The sequence below is a fragment of the Tupaia chinensis genome, unplaced genomic scaffold, assembly GCF_000334495.1.
Source record: "Tupaia chinensis unplaced genomic scaffold, TupChi_1.0 Scaffold000069_1, whole genome shotgun sequence".
NCBI classification, from domain to species: Eukaryota; Metazoa; Chordata; class Mammalia; order Scandentia; family Tupaiidae; genus Tupaia; species Tupaia belangeri.
In genome coordinates this window covers 1,063,008-1,076,221 of record NW_006159529.1, presented here as the reverse complement: position 1 = coordinate 1,076,221, position 13,214 = coordinate 1,063,008, and the positions used below count along the sequence as shown (strand labels likewise).

The window sequence follows — 13,214 nt, the reverse complement described above, 5'->3', positions numbered from 1 at the left end:
TCTTTGATGGAGGATCAGATAAACATCTACATATCCTTACTGAGCATTTACGTATCCTCTTTTGTAAAGTAATTATTAAACATTTATGCCTATTATTGGGCATTAACCTGTATTTTAATTCTAGATGGTTAAGAGTTCTCTGTATTATAGATAGGACTTGCTATTGGATATATGTATTGCAGAGATCTTCCTGTCTGTGGCTCATCTTTTGCCTTTTTAGTATCTTAATAGTATCTTTTGATGACACAGTTTCTTAATTCCGTTTTAAGTTCAGTTTATTAATCTTTCCCTTGATGACTAAGATTTTTATACTCTCATTAAGAAATCTGTTACTAATAGAATTCATGCAGATGTTTTCCCATGATGTTTTCTTAAATATTAGTGGCTTATCTTTAGAAGCCAAAAACTAACTGTGTATTGCATGAATTAGTGGCTTATCTTTAGAAGCCAAAAACTAATAATTGTGTATTGCATGAGGATCTAGTTCCAAGAAACCGTTCTTTCCCCCACTGAACTGCATTGACACCTTCATCATAAATAAGATGACTTGTATTTTCTGGGTCTGTTTCTGAGCTCCTCTTTCATTGCTCTTTTGATCTGTCTTTGTACCAACATGACACTGTTTTAATTACTGTAGTTTTATAATTAACGTTAAGATGTGGCAGAGTAAGTCCTCCTGACCTTTAAGAACTTGTTAAAAGATTGTCATTATTCTTCTATTTTTTTTCATTTTATAGAGCTTATTCGGGGCAAATTAACATGTTTGTAATATTGATCTTTCAAACCATTATCCTGGCATATCCCTCAATTTAGTTAGTCTTATTTAATCCTTTTCAAGATGTCCATATAACTTTTTGATATGTGCTTTTGTGTTTTTTATTAGTTTTGAAAACTTCTCAGCTATTATCTTTTCACATATAGTTTGCACTTCATTCTTTCCCCTCCTTCTGGGACATCAAGCACAAAGACTTTGTCTTTGTATCTTATATGTTGCTTCTATTCTTTTCTATATTTACCAGATTTTGTTCTCTTTGTCCTTTAATGTGGTTACTTTTACTAATCTGTCTTCTAGATCAGTCTTCTCTTTTACTTCTTCAAATCTGCTATTATATCTATATATTGAACTCTTGGTTATTGTGGTTTTTTGTTTTACATTTTTCTATGTGGTTCCTCTTTGTAAATTTTAGTTATCTGGTAAAATGCTTCATCTTTTAATATACTTTCTTCACCATTTTAATTGTAATTACTTTAAAGTCATTATCTAGTTATCTAATGCATTCAAAATATGTTTTTATATGACTAACTAGAATTAGCTTATTTTTGGCAAACTCTTTAAGTGGAATTAACCCAAATAGCTCCTTTATCTGAAATGCTTTGTACAATCTGCATAAATGGAGATAGAATTATGACATCAATATAAGTAATAAATAAAATTGGCTTATATATAGTGTAGAACCATTAAACGTAACATGGAAAATATATTAATCATATACCATTTATGTTTAAATATTTGTTAAGCTCAAGCTTGGCAATATATTCATTTAACAAATGTATTACTTAATTATTGTTGAGGGGATAATATTGATGTAATCAGTTGCCCTGGAGGAGAGAAAATTATACTTGGTTAGAAGAAGTAAAATTGTCCCTTTAGAAAATTTAAGGATGATTAAACAGGTTGATATGACCTATAGAGAAAATATTTAAATCAGGGCAAAGTCAGCAGAATAATAAGAAAAGCAAAAACCTACTGGCACACATCGTGTACTAGCTGCGATTCTAAGAGCTCTGCACTATGTAGGTAAGGTGCCTAAAACAGGGTTAAACGACTGCCGCAGCACGTCAGTGGCAGGAGCAGGATTGAGACTTAGTTGGCCTAGCTCCAAATTCAGCAGTCCTGCAGAAGGGAGAATGGTCATACATTTTGGACTACATGAGTGATAGGAGCCAAGCAGACATTTGGAACTTGTCCAAATAGAGCTCAAGTCCTGCTGAGAGTTCACTCTATTCGTCCTGGCAACAAACCACTCTAATGACAGTGAAGGCAAAATGAGGAAGGAGGACATGTGCAAATGAAGTCAGTAGTACTGAGCAGAAAAACCAAGGAAGCAGGCAGTACTTGGGGGAAAGTGTGTGCAGGTATTTGAGAAAAAAATGTACCGGAGACATGGCAGACAATATATAGGGAAACATAAATAAGAGTTCCAAATAACGGGGCTGCACTGAACTGTGATGCTCCAAAAAATATACCTCATTCCTTCCATTGATTTGGTCAACACAGAGCCAGTAAATCAAGAAGTAAAAACCTACGGTGTCCCATTTTTTTCTATCTGTCATCATTTCTATCTGGAAGGGATAAGAGCAGAATGTATTCTCCAGGGGCCCTCTGTAAGTTGATTTGATATTGGGGCAGTGAGCATACTGTTTGGGTAGCTTTGCCTGAAATGGCAATGTGTGCAGTATTTGCAGCACAAATTCATTATGTATATGTTTCTGCATGAAGAACATAGCTTTGATATTTACCTGGCAGGGGAGACGCCATGATCATGAAAGTAGTTTTTCCAGGGTGAGGCTTACCCATTGCACTTGGGATGTGCTGACCCTTGCAATTTTTCCAAATGTGGGAAACTCAACTGCATAATTTGTGGTAGTGAGGGACTGTGTTTGTATTTTTCCCTGGCTAGAAAAGAAGGAGGAGGAGGAGGAGGAAAAGAAGGAGGAGGAGGAAGAAGAAGGGGAGGAGGAGAAGAAGAGGAGGAGGAGGAAGAAGAAGAGAGGAGGAGGAGGAAGAGGAGGAGGAAGAAGAGGAGGAAGAGGAGGAAGAAGAAGAAGAAAAGGAGAAGAAGGAGAAGAAGAAAAGAAGAAGGAGAAGAAGGAGAAGGAGGAGGAGGAGGAGAAGAAGAAGAAGAATTATTATTTATCTTTTAGGGTAGCCAGTGATCTGGTGGTTAAGGTGGCTGGATTCCGCATGGCTGGCTGTGCAGCTCGAGTCTCAGCTCTGGCAGCTTGAGAAACACACAGGTGCACACACCTGTGCATTTGTGCCCAAAATCCCCAAAGAAGGGAGAAGTGAAGGAAAAGGGATTGTGGTGTGCTCATGGGGTCGTGCTTTCTCACTTTCCCTCTCTTTTTCTCTGTCTCTCTCAATCTCTCTTTAGTGAGTGCCCATGCCCTCTGGCTTAACTAAAAAGAAAAACAAACAAACAAAAAAGAATATGGCTCTTAGATTTTCAGTTTGTGCATTAATATATTTTAAAAATCATTAACAATAAAGGGGAATAAAAATATCTACCCATTTAGCTGCATTTAGAAAATGGAGGAGTAAATTTTAAAATATGTTCAAGTTAATTAATTAATTAATTAATTAATTAATTTTAATTTGACCAGACAGACCCAGAGAGCAAAACAAAGGGAAAGTGAGAAAGCAAGCTGCCAGGTCTGGGATTTGAACCATGGCCAGCACGTTGGAGTCCGATGCCTTAACCACCATGCCACCTGCCAGCCCCAAGTTTTAAAATATCTTTTAAGAAGAAGAAGGAGGAGGAGGAGGAGAAGGAGGAGGAGGTGGAAGAAGAAAGGGAGGAGGAGGAGGAGGAGGAAGAAGAAGAAAAGGAGAAGACGAAGAAGAAAAGAAGGGGAAGAAGGAGAAAGTACGTTCAGAAAAGTCGATCTTTCTCTGTCCTTTTCACCTTATTTCCTTCCTCACCGAGGTACTTTGCTTTGACGATTTCACTTTGGAAACATTTAAGTATTATATAAAAAAATTAACTAATAGAAAAACCATCTCTAAATATTGAACGCAAAATGAAATAAATTAACTTCAATGTGAAGTCAGTTGATTTCATAGTTACATAAAGAAAAACTACTCCAAGTGATTTTATAACAGTCCATTGATTTACATCCCCATGAGCATAACCCCAAGGACAAAAGGCACTAATGGAAGGGGGAAATCCACATATTTTCAGTAATCACATTGTATTTGATAGTGTTAATGGTTATTTTGAGACTGCTAGTGTATGTTGTTATTTTGAGACTGTTGCGGGATAAGACAAATGAAAAATTCAGTTGGTGTCATTAAGAACTAGCACTTTTGGCATTGAGAAATGAAGTACAAATGCAAGATTAATGAGATTAAGCAAAATATTGTAGTATAATTAGAAGTTCTAATGAAGTCATAATCTATTTTATCTCTCTTATAAAAAAAAAAGTACTTCCTAAGTCAATTTAAAAGTCTGAGAAACAGCACCTTAACCACCACACCACCTGCCAGCCCCGATGACTAACACTAGAGTGAAGGATACTCTAGCATCTGATCTGTGACTCCTGAATGCCATTTCCCACTAAAACTAACCAAAGCACCTGATTCCAGGTAAAAGGTGAGGCTGGCACATCTTGTCAGACCTGAAAGAAAGAACTTTCAAGGAGTACTAGGGCCATGTCAAGAAGACTAAGGAGCTGACTTAAAGACACTTCTGGTTATAGGGAACCAGCAGTTAGCGTAATGGCTATGTTGCTGGATTCCCACGTAGTCGACCACGGTTCGCGTCCCGGACCTGCTGGCTTAGAACTCAGGCCGGGCACGTGTGCATGCGTGCCCAAGAGCCTGAGAGGAGAATGGAGGAGAAGGGATTGCGGCGTGACCATCCCCCCTGGGGGCTAATTTCTTGCTTTCTGTCTCTTTGTCTCTCTTTGCCTGTCTGGTGAGCTCACGCGCCCTATAGCAAAAACCTCTCAAAAAAAAAAAAAAAAAAAGAAAAGAAAAAGGAAAAAAGAAAAAAAAGGGCACTCCTGGTTATAGAAGGGACGAAATTATGAACATCAATAAACAGTGGTCATAGTCAAGGGATTGAAACATTTTATGTATGTTTTTATCCATGAGTTCAAAATAATCCTAAAAATTAAAAACTCACTGCTGACTTTTGGAAGATGCTCAACTCATTACTTTAAAAATGAGCAACTAAATGGAAAATCAATCATTGATCCTGCCTTTCCTATATGAATTATAACTCAAGGTAATAATAATTAGAGAGGCAAATTTCTTTTTATAGACATATGCTAGTTAACATATGAAAAAGTAATGATACAATTAGAATACCATTATTTTCAAACTCTAAAAATATTAAAGGATCCAGGCAAGGTTTATCAATGTTAAAGATCATGGAAACAGCAAATTAGGTATCTAAAATCAGAATCTAGACATATACTACCTAAGATTGTTGTGTAGAATCCCTAAGAAGCAACTTTGACAGACAGCTTCCTAGTCTTCCTGCTGGGAAGAATTCAGATCTCAGTTCACCCTAGTAGATTTTATTACTGTTTTCCAAACTTGTATATACATCTAAATCATCAAAAGATATGTATTTCCAAAAACACTGGACCCAAAACACTAGTCCACTAGTCCTGAATGTATAACCCAATGGATATCAGTTGAGGAATTGATTTTATAAAATTCTATAGGTATTTCTGATGTTCAGCCAGGTACGGGAACCACTGACTTGTCTCTTACTGTCCCCAAAGGCTGAGCTGGTACCTGCATCGAACAGACCATGGGAAGATGAAGCCTTGGGATTTGGGAAAAATCTTTCTTTTCTTTTTATTTAAGAATTATTTTTTATTTGACCTTCTTTATTTTTGATTTTGACCACAGAGGTACAGATAGAGAGAGGGAAGGAAAGTAACAAAGCAAGCTGCCAGGTCCAGGACTGAAACTGTCATTGGTCATGTGGGAGTCCAGCACCCTTAGCCACTAAGCCACCTGCCAGCCCCAAGGGAAGAATCTTTCAAAAAGCTGATAGCTTCATCACTCCTTTACTTCCTTGCTGGCACCTTCAGTTCCACCATCAGCACATGAAGCATTTAGCTTTTCATTGTCAGAATAACTAACTGAAGATGGGAATTGAACATTCACAGCCAATGTGATGCCAATTTTTCACTCCCAGCCCATCGCCACGCCAGTCATAGATCACCATCCTCTTTCCCGGTGAAATCACATGTGACCTCAGAATCCTTCTCACTCCAGTGCCCCAGGCAATCACTGCCCGTTAATTATTGTTGACAGAAAAATCAAAAACAATTTGTCATCCTTGGTTCAGGTGTTACTGTTATTCCTTGTGCACTTTGAGTAGGCAGAAAAATATGATGTGTTTGCACTTACTTTTTAACACACCCTAGGGACCTGAGAGAATATGATAAAGTGAGGAAAATCATGAATACCACATGTATCTGAGGCTGATCGTCGTGGATAGGCTGGTTCCTACAACAGTGTTTGTACAATTGTCATGCCTAGGTCCAGGCTGGGCCCAGGATTCAAAAGGAGAGTAAATACAGCTCTTTTCCCTGGGCCTTATGGAGTTTCCTGTTCCACACTTTTTGGAGAAGCTTCTGTCAAGAGGTGAGCATGTAGTTTGGCAGATTCAGAGGAATAGAGGCAGGAAATAGGTTGGTGATATAAAATGTAACATTTACCATCATTTCCATGGGCTTCTTCTTCCTTTCCTAACAAAAGTACGGGTGGTGTAAGAAGGGAACCCATCCTTTGGACTCAGCAAGCATTTCACTTAAAAAAGCAATCCTTCTAGATGAATGTGTTCTCACACCATTTGTGGGTTTACTCTTCAATTGAACTGGTTAATGTTCAGGTTATGTTGTTACTCCTGTGCATGTTACATTTCCAATTTCTGTAAGAAAAGGGTTGATGATTCCAAAGTGGTTCATTGACATGGGAAATGGAAGACGACGACAGCAATGTAAATACCATAGTACAGACTAAGTAATAAACCTAAAACCAGCCCTGGGTCAACTGAACCTGCAACAATGAGAGGAATAAATTGAATAGCAATTTTTTTTTCTGTTTCTTTCAAGTCTTCAGTGTATGAACATTCCTCCAGAAGTTTCTGACATTCTTATGACATTTTAAAGCTAAATGAATGTTATGAAGAAGACCTCTTCACTAACCATATTGTGAACTTTTAAAAACGAGCAGAAAACAGTGCCTTCCAGGGTGAGATACTTATTAATAGGAGACGAGCTCCAGGGCACAGAGGCAGCATTCGGTACTGTACCTTACAGCAAAAGCAGGTGCCAGCCACGGCATTACAGAGGAGCTGGTAAGACCAGCCTAAAAGTCAGTGACAAATACTTTTTGAGAAATCACAGATTTTTGCTATTGATTTTTCCGTTTTTCCCTTCTTCATGGTCCCCTACATGGGAGTCCAGTGCCATAACCAGTGCGCGTCCTGCTGGCCCCAAGGCTGCATCATATTAACAGCATGCCGTGTGGGCTTGCTGTCACTTGTGCATGTGCACAAGCTTATGTAGCTGTGTAAGACCATTACCATGTAGAGTGGTGTGACGGAGAAGTCTTTGATGGTTTTTTGTCCTTTCTGCTGTGGAAAGCCCATGCAAAGAGGAGCAAAGGCTTCCATGCAGATCTACGACTGGGTTCTGAGGGCTAAGATAAACTTGGAGAGGTGTACTGAGATCAGTGCCCCAGCACCAGCTGTTCTGCAGCAAAGGGCTTATAAGGACACCAGTGGAAAATGTGGCACCAGAATACCTGTTAATGCATGGCTGGATTCACAAAGCACAGTTGGTCCAAAATGCCTGACATGGGTTTGAGAAAAATGGGAAAAACTGTGAAATTTTGAATATGACAGTATTGTGAGACCAAATATGGCTTCAGCATGTGATATGAAGAAAAAGCTCCAGTTCTGAGGAGTCGCACATTCATGTTGCAGGAGCCAAATTCATTTCAATGACCATGTTCAACATCCCTGGTGAAATCCATTTCCTGATTTCAGGTAAGGTATTCCAGAAATATTTTCTTTCTTTCTTTCTTTCTTTCTTTCTTTCTTTCTTTCTTTCTTTCTTTCTTTCTTTCTTTTTTTTTTTAATAGCCTGAACTTCTGATTTCTTGGATAAAATATCATGATTTTCAATGATGAAGATAAAATTTCAAAATTTCTAAGAGCAAACTGTGATTAAAAAAGAACTGCTTCATCCCAATATTTTATTCTTTCTCATCACTTGCTAATTCTCCCCTCCACCCCTAATACCCTATTCTCCAGCCACTAAGTAGGCAGACGTTTAAGAATAGAGAAGAAATCTTCTTTTTTTTTTTTTTTTTTTGAGAGAGATATTTTTGCTATAGGGTATGTGTGCTTGCCGGAGAGACAGACAGGGAAACAGAAAGCGAGAAGTCCAGGAGGGATGGCCACGCTGCAATCCCTTCTCTTCCTTTCTCCTCTCTGGATCTTGGGCATGCATGAATATGCACCCAGGGTGAGGATTAAGCCACTGGGTCTAGGACTCAAACCGTGGTCGACTATGTGGTAGCCAGAAATTAACTGTCACACTATCTGCTGGTCCCAAGAAAAAAATCATCTTAACATCTTCAATTTAGGATGTCAAGAGTGACTGAATTTTCAGATATTCTTTACTCTCTCTGTGACACATAACACCTGATGTCTCTACAACATGGTGACTCAACTATAATTCAATATGTCTGTTTGTTCTCAAATATATTTATGACTTGTACTTGTTACTGTAGGTATGTAATTTAATTAAACATGATCCCAACTGACAACGTAAACATAGACGCCAGTATCTCTTGGGAAGCTTAAACATGCTGATGTCCAGGGCACTCTGCAGCCCAATCACATCGGCACAGATGAGGATGGGCCTGGCGTCGGTATTAATAATCTCCAGATGATTCCAATATGCATTCCGATGTGCAAATAAAGAATGATCACAAAGCTATCTTAGGAATGGAACAAACCGTGCTGCTAGGCACGGATGATCAGTTTAGACTTTCTTCTTATTCTCCTTTTCCCTTTCTCCCTGCCTGCTCCTTTTTTTTTTTTTTTTGAACTTACCAGAGGGCATATGTGGTTGCCGAGAGAGACAGACAGGGAGAGAAGAAGGAGAAACCCCTGGCTGGTGGGCGTGGTCATGGAGATTGCATCCCTTCTTCCCTTCTCCATTTCTCTATCCTGTTGGGATTCGGGGACCACGTGCACAGGTGCCAACATGTCTTTCAATCCACCCGAGGCTAGAACTCGAACTGTGAGGGAGGCCAGCTCCCCCAGCCGCCAGGCTATGGACCTAGTCCATCTTCTTTTTTATCAGAGTTCACAACCAACCTAGCTTCAATGGTTCTGAGGAATTTTTAAAATCTCTTCTTTCTTTGATCCCTTTGACTAAGTAGTGGTAGTTGAGAAGTCTGGTTATTGCTATCATGGGGCTGTAGGAGGCAGCCTGCCTTTATATAACTGTGGTTGGTGTTTGGCATGTTGTAGACAAAGGCTCCTTCCCTCTGCCTGCCCACCTCTCGTGCAGTCCTGAATGTGTAGGTATATTCTGGCACCTTATAGCCGGCTAAACAGAAAGACGTACTTACAAGAACGTTGAGGGACAAAAATAGTGTAAGGCTGTGGGGAGGTGGCTGGGCTGGAGGGCAGCATCAAAAGGCAGGATCCCATGCTCTGGGATGGGGTGGGGGATTTCTATACAGATAGAAACCAGGTTAATGCCAGTGTAGCTGGGTGGAAAATTCGTGAGTGAGGCTTCCCAGTGTTGCCAGGTGTTTGGAGGTTAGGGGTGAGAACATGCTCTTCTCAAAAGGGAGGTGAGAGACGAGGAGAGATAAGTGGCCCTCCGCTCTGAGTCTCCAGGGCCCTTGGGGAATTCCACTGCTCTACTGAGCATCCTTCTTGGAATTTCCTCATGCTGCCTCCCCAGGGTTCAGATGGGAATTCACCGGAACGGCTGTTACTCTGCACATTTTAGGCTTTTAAACTCAGGCCCATTTATTCATCCAGCAAATATTTAACTCTCAGAAGACAAAACGACAACACATTTAGTTATAGATTTATTGGACTTTCATAAGTGATTCATCAATCAGCCCTCCATTCTACAAAACAGAATGAAAGCTCCCACTGAGAAACAGTAGAACAGTGGATTTTGTAAGGTGGAAACAGGAAACAAAAATAGGATTAAAAAAAATAAAACAAACAAACTTCATTGGTTAATGTAAGATTTGTTCAAGTTTCTTTTTTTATTTTATTTTGTTTTGTTTTTGTTTTTGCTATAGGACATGTGTGTTTGCCAGAGAGACAGAGATAAAGAAAGTGAGAAACACTCCGAGGGATTGGCCATGCCACAATCCCTTCTTCTCCAGTCTCCTCTTGGGATTTGGGGCATGCACCCAGAGTGATTTTCAAGCTGCCAGGTCTGGACTCAAGTCATGTAATTGGCCATATGGGATCCAGCGCCTTAACATCCACTCCACCTGCTGGTCCCAGGTTTCTTTCTTATGAAAGTTAAAACGGGGGCTTGGTGGGGGCTTCCTCATCATGCTGCCTAAAACTGCCTTACTTGGAAATTTGGCTATTCTCTCTCTCTCTCTCCTGATTTCTTGGAGGGTTGGTTTGACCCGGTGGGCCTAGTACAGGAGCTCAATCCAAACCAATGGATAAAAATGGATAAATTTTATTTAATATACCTGAGGTCTGTGTCTATTTGGCTTATGTCAAATATAAACATGGCTGAAACCAAAGTGCAAGATGGGAATGAGAGGAAAGGACATCAGGGAGCAAAGGAACAAGCCTTGTAAGATGTGGAGTGAACTTGGGATACATTCCCCAAAAGTTGGAAAACTGGTTCTACAAAACAGAATGAAAGCTCCCACTGAGAAACAGTAGAACAGTGGATTTTGTAAGGTGGAAACAGGAAACAAAAATAGGATTAAAAAAAATAAAACAAACAAACTTCATTGGTTAATGTAAGATTTGTTCAAGTTTCTTTTTTTATTTTATTTTGTTTTGTTTTTGTTTTTGCTATAGGACATGTGTGTTTGCCAGAGAGACAGAGATAAAGAAAGTGAGAAACACTCCGAGGGATTGGCCATGCCACAATCCCTTCTTCTCCAGTCTCCTCTTGGGATTTGGGGCATGCACCCAGAGTGATTTTCAAGCTGCCAGGTCTGGACTCAAGTCATGTAATTGGCCATATGGGATCCAGCGCCTTAACATCCACTCCACCTGCTGGTCCCAGGTTTCTTTCTTATGAAAGTTAAAACGGGGGCTTGGTGGGGGCTTCCTCATCATGCTGCCTAAAACTGCCTTACTTGGAAATTTGGCTATTCTCTCTCTCTCTCTCTCTCTCTCTCTCTCTCCTGATTTCTTGGAGGGTTGGTTTGACCCGGTGGGCCTAGTACAGGAGCTCAATCCAAACCAATGGATAAAAATGGATAAATTTTATTTAATATACCTGAGGTCTGTGTCTATTTGGCTTATGTCAAATATAAACATGGCTGAAACCAAAGTGCAAGATGGGAATGAGAGGAAAGGACATCAGGGAGCAAAGGAACAAGCCTTGTAAGATGTGGAGTGAACTTGGGATACATTCCCCAAAAGTTGGAAAACTGGTGGACTGTTCTGAGCATTTTCTGTCTGTTAACTCCCCAAGAGAAAGAACTTTACCTTCCGCACAACTGTTACCTAAGAAGTGTCTTCATTTTTGTGAAGATGATTGCCACTACAGCACGCATGTGAACCTGGAGACCTTGGTAATCACCTGTGATTCTTTTTCTTTAAATATCTGGTGGATGTTTTATTTGATAAACTAGTTCTTTTTTTTTTTTTTTTTTCCTAGCCCGAAGGAGCTGTCTTCTTTTCTAAATACTTTTGTCTCTGAGTCGTTCTTTCACATAACCCTTGGACGTTAGCAGGCTTCCTGGGCCCAGGAGGAATCGGCTGCTGACACCTGCCTCCTCGCCTGCTGGCACCTCCGACTGGAAGACACCTGTGCGGGTACAGGTGGCCACAGCTGTGCTATATTGAGATGTGGTGTGCTGTGGAGACTGGAGGAAAATGGGTTTGGTGGCAGGTCAAGGAGCCCATCTGGGATATGTGGGTGCCCCCTAGGTACTGGGCCATGGGGCAGCTTCATCACACATGAATGATGTCGGGGACACAGGCAGCACCAAGTCCATCTTGTGCTGGGATTTTGAGTTTTACTTGACTAGAGGCTGCATGGGAATCACAATTCCCACAGGTAGGAGAGCTAAAATAGGTATGTTCAGTTACTCTACCAGTTCATGAATTTTAAGTAATTCAGGGGTAGCAAATGGAAACTTTTTTTTCTAATATATTGGATTGTCAGAAAAGTCATGACATATTTTTCTGATTTTCTCTGCAAAAATGCATCATGACTTTTCCAACAAGCCAATAGAAAAGCTCCTTCAGGATATTAGGGTTATGTACCAACACTGTTCCTTCAGAAATATTCCTAAGTCCTTCTCAAGCTATTAAGAATGTTTGCAGCCCAGTAGGAGATTTTGTTTTTTTAACTAAAACTTTTAGTGGACTTTGGGGGAAATCAGTGAATAATGAAATACTGAAATACTCTAAACTACCTTTCTACTGGGAAATAAATAGCACTCTAGAGGCCTGAATAAATCATTACAGCTAATAAAATTTCCTAATATTGCCTCCAGTGAATTTGTACCAGGAAGATTGAATTTGTGCAGATTTATACAGTCAGACAAGGTCAGTCTATGTAAAGGAAAGCTGTTTATCCAGCATCTGGGCAGCATCAACTCCGACGATTCATTATGTAACCACACCTGTGCTGGGTACCCTTTACAGCTTTCATGTGAGATGGGAGCGTAGCACGTTTCTGTCGCTAGTAATTTATTACTGCTAGTGAGAGAGAGCACTGCAAGGTTCATTCTCAGGCTGTTGGATTCAAAAGTCTGTGCCTTTAGACAGTGCAAATTTTTCATTTTCTTTCTTGGCAAAATAATATTTCAATAGGCATTTTTATTTCTATGTTTAATTATATATAATTTCAGTTATATTACTATATGTGTGTGTGTGTGTATGTATATTTCTGAACTTTCCTACTCATGTGCTTTGGCTGTTTTATCTGGATTGTTTATCTTTTCCTTATTGATTTGTAAAAACTCTTTATATACCAGGGATATTATTTTTTGGTCATATATTTTGAAAATAGTTTCCCCAGGTTGTGGTTTGTATTTTGTCTTTGTTTTTATATTGTAGAAATGTTTTACATTTGTATGCACTTCTTGATGTAAGAAATGAGGTTAAGATTAGCATTTTTTTTTCCCAAAATAGTTCACTAATCGTCTAAGATCCACGGGTTAAGTGACATGTTTACATGAGATTATATTTCTACAGACAATTAGGTCTGATGCT

At 39.6% G+C, this 13,214-nt stretch overlaps 1 non-coding gene across 1 annotated transcript; it reads left to right on the top strand.

Moving 5' to 3' along the window:
* Positions 1 to 2,512: 2,512 nt before the first annotated feature.
* Positions 2,513 to 2,676, top strand: LOC114005679 (U1 spliceosomal RNA). Its single transcript, XR_003547518.1, has one exon. It is a non-coding gene; the product is annotated as a U1 spliceosomal RNA (small nuclear RNA).
* Positions 2,677 to 13,214: the final 10,538 nt, after the last annotated feature.